Source organism: Clinocottus analis, unplaced genomic scaffold (genome assembly GCF_023055335.1).
Source record: "Clinocottus analis isolate CAN_PGR_092001 unplaced genomic scaffold, fCliAna1.0.p SCAF_256, whole genome shotgun sequence".
In the NCBI taxonomy this organism is placed as follows: domain Eukaryota; kingdom Metazoa; phylum Chordata; class Actinopteri; order Perciformes; family Cottidae; genus Clinocottus; species Clinocottus analis.
Window position 1 is genome coordinate 12,570 of NW_027175994.1, and position 6,640 is coordinate 19,209.

Below are 6,640 nucleotides of genomic sequence, written 5' to 3' on the forward strand. Positions count from 1 at the left end.
TGGCATTGAGTGGAGGAGGCACCCCCAATTTTACAGGTAACCGTGTGCCATAATGCACTGCTCTCTTGTTGCATGCAAGCTGCCCCTCGTTTAAGTCAAATAACGACCCGACTGTGGCGAACGTGAAATAAAAAGGGACTGCTCGTTCCGGCTTTACCCCCAAAACAACACCCGCTGCTGCTGTGACGGCACGGATGAGCGGAACAGAGTCCAACTTTCAAGAACAAAAACGTATGTGTGTAAATGTGGAACACTTACCTATTCGAATAACGTGAGGCATCCCGTTAGAGTAGTGAATCCAAAAGGGACAGGCAATCAGCAATGTCCAGTATTCCCAAATCGCACTCCGGGGAGACAGCCAAGTATTTCGCATGGTTGTAAAGTCGCGAGATCCACTTTTTAAAATTCCAAAGACGACTCAGAATTGGTCATCAAAACTGAATTCGACGGAGCATAATATGGATTTGGGTGTCTTCGATGAATTTGCGCTCATTGTACTTGGTGCAAGCTTCTTCAGTTGTTTTGTTTGTTTTTTTTCTTCTTCTGTTACTCACAAGTCTGAGAGCGGCTCGATCAGGATGAAGCCCGCAGCCCCGCACAGGCGGATCAGTGAAACACCTGCGAACGCAGGCTGCTGCAATTACCCCGCAGGAGTCTCTGTATCCCCTCCTACCGACGATGCTATCAGTCTACTGGCAAGTACCACGGCAACAGCCGAGCCGGACTCCCGCTACGCTGTGGAGGAGGAGAACTGCGCCTGCGGAACTTTGGGTCGCCTCGAACGATTCTGTCGCCCGAAAAGACAAACAGAGAAACACGTCACACGATGAATGCTGGGGAAATATGAACGCACTTGAGACGTTTAAAAAAAGAGGATTTCTGTAGTTTAATCACTCCAGTCTCCCATTCCAGTCATGAAAACGGTTCACACAGATGCGCTTTGAGAAGGCGGTAAAGCCGTTTTGCGACGCTCCTCTCCAGTTGCGCACGGTGATGGCACGAGGCTGGCTATTGAAGAACGTCCAAATCTGTACAAAAAGGCTCTTTGTTACACAGTGTTCATTTGAAAAAAAAAACCTTCTAGTTTGTGCTGGATGGAAAGGCAGCGCAGAAAGCCGTGCATCTGCGTGCGTCTGACGACCCTCCTTCCACCGTGCCACTGGAGGCACGCGTCGTTACGCATACTTGTCAACTATGTCCAAGAAGTATTTCATGGAGGTGAGATGGATCCGAATAAACACCCGGTCTTCTACTTTTGCAGTTGTTGTAAACGCTTGCCACATATATAGATATATTATACATTTTATATTATGAGTTGTAGGGTTTTGTGTTCTCTTAAATATGCAGATTTGTTTCTTATTTACTGCACTGAGATGGATGTTCTGTGACTAAAGCAGACAGGGAAACCCCCGTCTGTATTGTGAATGGGATGAATTATTTGCATGAGGGAAATAAGTGTCAACTGAGAATTGGGACATTGACAGAGCAGGCTTCTTATCGTTGTTATTTGAGACATTCAGTCTATGTCTATGAGTACATTAAACCCCCGTAACTGCTTGCTGCCTATCTGTCTGTCCATTTTTCATGCTTTACAAAGTGCCCTCAAATACGAGCTGCAGGTTAGATATACAATGACACAGTGAGTGCTGCTCATCTCATTCCTCTCTCACTACTGCAGTGCAGGAGTGAAAGCCCAGCTGAAAGTAAAGAAGTACCTGTTTATGGCACAGATTGAATGCAAGTGAGTTATGCATTTTTTTTCTAAAACAGAAAACTAAAACTTGGAGCATCAGCAAAAGACTGAAATCTACTTTAGAACGCGGAAAGCTCTTAAAGAAATATGTTCTGGTGTGTTCATTACCTTTTTTTAATATATAAATAGCAAGATATATAGATGGATAGATGGATAATAAATATATAGTTATTTTCTGAAAAAAATCTAAATCCAATTGGCGTAACAAATAATGATAATAAAAGCAGATATTCTAAATTATATATTCAGAATAAACCAAATCCATACAGTGCATTTCCTACATTCACGATTAGCCGTTTTTTAAGCATATTCTGCAAATGCACTGCTACATTTCTTTGTGCTTAATAGAACACTGTTGATGAGATGGTGCTGTGGCTCATTGGTTTTATTTTTCTGTTTGGAATGAGGGAGAGGAATAAACTGTGCATCAGGGGGCATGCAAGCAAGAACAAGCCAGACTGACTGCCACTGCATATTCATGTCTCCCAGAGCAGATTTATCGCCTCTTGGCACAATGTAAGGACTATCAACGTGAGTTATGTGGCCCGGCTCTCGCATTATCGAGATTCATTGACTTGCTGCTCTTTCAAATACAAAATGTACACAGCTCTTGCAAACAAGACATTCTGGGTCTGTGGGTGCCCTCTATAGAGAGATGACGGTCTCTGCTCTCAATCACCTGGGCTGATAACTGGAGTCAGACCCTGGAGCAGGAGAGTTCCCCGCTGTGACATGGAGAGAGGAAACGAGAAGCACAAGATGTAGTACCGCAGTTCCATTTCTACATTTGAAGTATAGTTGTTGAAGCAAACTGCATGGGCATTGTTTGTGTTTCTTACAGCAGCTCAAATTAAATCTTTGTGCAGCCATCCTTTTTTGTTGGTCTCCCTGTACCTTTATCATTGTAAGAATTGTTATTGTTAGTGTCACCTGCCATTACAATAACTTAAAATGCACTTCACCAGTGAGAGGCAGTGGAGCTACAAGGATTATTAGAGGAGACCAGAGCCAGAGCAGTGCTGGCGTCGCACATCCGTGTCACATACTGTACGGTATGTAATGTTGCACACAAAGGCTGACATCAGTGTACTCAGGTAAACAACTTATACAGCTATGTAAATAAATAAAGACCCCTCTTTAAAATCCTACGTAAGTATATAAATCAGCTGAATGCACATAAATCAATACAACCTACTCATTCTGCAGAATAAATGTCCTTTAGGAGTGTTCCTTTAATTACATAATACATACACTCTAAAAAGCCCAACTTCAAATTTGTTGTCCTAACACATTTTTTTAAGTTGAGTCAACAAATATCGTTGAAAAAAGTTGAACTAACTCAAAATCTCAATTTTATTAATGAGGAGTGGAATCCACTGAAAATGTTAAGTTGAGAAAACTTAGTATAGTGAGTTGGGCATCTACTGAGGTAACTAAGACCACTGTGCATGTGTCAGTAAACACACAAACACACAAAAATAAAACATATATATATAAATATATATATATATATATATATATATATATATATATATATATATAGATATATATATATATATATATATATATATATATATATATACTACTTTAATATTATATTTTAAATAATGAAATAAATATTAAAATATTTTCTTTAGCCCCTGTTTAAGATACATTGATTTGATAATACCATTGTTTCTTTATTATATTTTGATAGTTTTTCAGATCTCATTTGATTGACATGTACTTTTTACATCTTAATCTTAAACTGCTGAATGTCTGTTGACAATATATGTTCAATAAAGCGAGAGAGAAGAAAAAACCGCCAACTGCCATAAAAGAAGCAGAAGAAGAAGATAAAGAAGAAGAAGAAGAAGAAGAAGAAGAAGAGATTCAAATATCCGTCTACCACTGCGCATGCGCACTTCCGCATGAGAGAGCAATTTCGCGCCGGTCAACGGCAGCTCAAGTGTTTCTGCAGAATGCCGTTTACGTCCCGCACCACTTAACCAGGTAAGACTGTGTATGTTCAGTGCGTTAGCTAACGAGCTAGTCAGATAACCTGTTGATTTTTAATGCCAAAGTTAACATTACGAAGTTTATAACGTGACAGACACCAGCCTACTTTTCACGTGTTCATAACGTCATGTGTAATTTTACGATAACGACCCGCTCGTGTTAGCTAGGTTAGTTAACATGTTGCTGCAGTGCTTCGCAGTTCTTTAGCGTTGGTGGCGTCGGGAGTGCTTCTAGACTAGAGGCTCTAGTTCACTCTTTAGTTACCCGCGCGTACCGCGCCCAGGACCTGGAAGGTAGTGCCGTTGGCACCTGTTCGCCCGCAGGGACCACGCGAGTCGCCCGCGAGGCATGTTGTAAGAATAGAACACATTTTGAGCTTCGTCAAAAATATATTTGTTTTTATCAACCGACCTGTCTACATGGTCGCGTTACAACTCTTCTCTGTAACGCCATGCACACAGACACGGCGGGCACACAGGTGAACACCCAGTGGACAGAGAGCAGCGAAAAATACGTTGCGTGCTTTTTACAATGAGATTTGCAGCTATCACTTTTAAAGCAGTAAATGTATTGCTGCAGCGTGGAGCTCCATGAATGGACGTTTCTCTCTTGAGACACTGCAGTGACAAAGCCTGCACACTTTGTGGTTGACATTAAATTGAAGTTAAAGTTGCATCATTGTTTCTTTTATATGCAAACTGTTTTGTATGTTTCTAAAAGTGCAACTCTGCAAATAATAAGTGGATTTAGTGATATTGTGTTGTCCAAGTTTAATTTTTTGTGTCATTCTCCAAATTTATTTTGTATTATGTCAAATTTTTAATCTTCAATTTGTATTTTTCAGATGACAGATGTCCTTGCCTACAAAGTGTACAGCTCTGCGAGGTCTACCTTTTCATTGTGAAGGAGAAGCCGGACGGCTTGCTAAAGACATGTCTGGTAAGACCAATTTGTCATTAAGGTTGCACATTGAGCAAGAACACACTAATGCAAACTTTCATCAAACCCTCATTTCTACTTCACTGTTACTTTGTTAATCCATCTAAATATTTTAATAAGTGTAACTTTTATAGTTTTTAATTTTATGTAATATCGCCAATACTGGCAATGTTACTGTAGCATCAAGGTTACAAGTGAGTGTAATGCCTGCATCACATGCATTTTGTAACAGCAATTCTCCTTCAAATTTACATTTATAATTCCAAGCCCAAATTGGTCATGGGTTTTGAGAATGATGCATATACACATTTTGTCAGTATTTAAATTACAAAGTTATTCTGTCAGTACATTTTCAAAGTTGAAGTACACTTTTGTTGAGCTAATCTTTTTGAGAAAATAAAACAAAAACCTTTACATCAACACCCTTTGCCGCTAATACTCTTTAGGGTGAGAATCTGGCAGATTTGGAATAGTAATGTCCATTGTTTTATAGCAGATTTGTTCCAGTTTAGGTTTTTGTCACTTATTAAATTAAAGGGAGCCTGTACCATGAGAGCAAATGTTTCCCTGTCTTTTGCTCAATTTATTTAATTTAACAGACTATGACGATTTAAATACTATAATACTAATGTGTAGGAGGTGACTCTTGTATGAAAGTTTTATATTTTAGTTTTCAAAATCTGCATGAAAATGTATTTTGGCTTTTAAATTGTATTGTTACAGAGTGATGAAGGAAAAAAAGATGAACACTTAAGAGGCGGTGAATATTTATTATTGTCTCTGTATTCTTGTTTTTGTGTAGAATACAGACCCGAAGGAATCTTATGTGAAAGAAGTTGAACTGGGACTACTTGCTGAAGATGACGTTGGGACGGTCCGCTCAAGTCTAACAACACTATGCATCGCCCTGATTATTGAGAAACGGATTGTCATGGATGATATATGCGACATCCCAACTGCATTTGCCCTTTTGTTTGGACTCATCTATGCTCTCAACCTGGAGTATCCGAAAGACATGAGGTACACCTTCGAAGTAATTCAAAAGTTGTTCATGTACTTTGGTACCCAGTGCTCTGCCCGGGTTCGGTCCTTAAAAAGCAGTTTGCTCAAGTAGCCTGCCATATGTAAACCCCGCCTATGGTCTTGGCTGGATTTTGAGGGGGGTAAGAGTTCAGGTTGCAGTTGTCTTGTTACAGACAATACATTTTTTTATGTCCATTCATTGTAAAAACAATATAACTATGTCCCACTGCTGATAGTGTACAGTGCCCATAATGATAAACTGATATTGGAATCAGCATTGGTACTGTGTATGTTAAGAAAGCATAACTTGTACTAAATTGTTTTTTTGCATCTTAACAGTATTTGTTAAGATATTGCAGTTTTAAACAGTAACTGGATGGATAGATGCATGGATAGGATAGGTTTTTAAGCCATTGTATACCTCCCACCAATGCCATTGTCCTTCTGTGTTTTATATATGTTCCATCATATACAATGTCCCAAAGCTTGTATCAAGGCCTTGCTTTTGGATTTCATTTTTTATTTTTTTTGCAGCCATTTGGATTTTATGTCGATGTTTAAGTGTTGACACCTGGAATTTGTATAGTTATGCAAACAAATGTTTACTTGTTAATAAACATTTTGTGTTTGAAGAAGTTTGTTTTGTTTAACTGTTGACTTTTCCAAAGAAAATGGTGTACATTTTTAATTTATTTAAATAAAGGCAACGTTGCAAAGAATTGAGTGTACTCAATTAATGGGCAGTGAAATTTAGTAACGACACTTTAAGTTTGAAGTAAGTTTTCTCAACAATAAATTTAAAGTTATGCTGATTTATGTTTTCAATTTACAAGAACACACAATTTCAAGTTTCTCCAACTTAATATTTTAAGTGTTCTGAACTTAAGTACATGAGTAGATGTGACTATCAAATTAAGTAGTGGTAAC

At 38.8% G+C, this 6,640-nt stretch overlaps 1 long non-coding RNA gene across 1 annotated transcript; it reads left to right on the forward strand.

The window, feature by feature from the left end:
- Window positions 1-3,517: 3,517 nt before the first annotated feature.
- On the forward strand, window positions 3,518-6,348 carry LOC137794782 (uncharacterized). The gene is made up of 3 exons (XR_011078349.1): window positions 3,518-3,745; window positions 4,596-4,690; window positions 5,493-6,348. It is a non-coding gene; the product is annotated as an uncharacterized lncRNA (long non-coding RNA).
- Window positions 6,349-6,640: the final 292 nt, after the last annotated feature.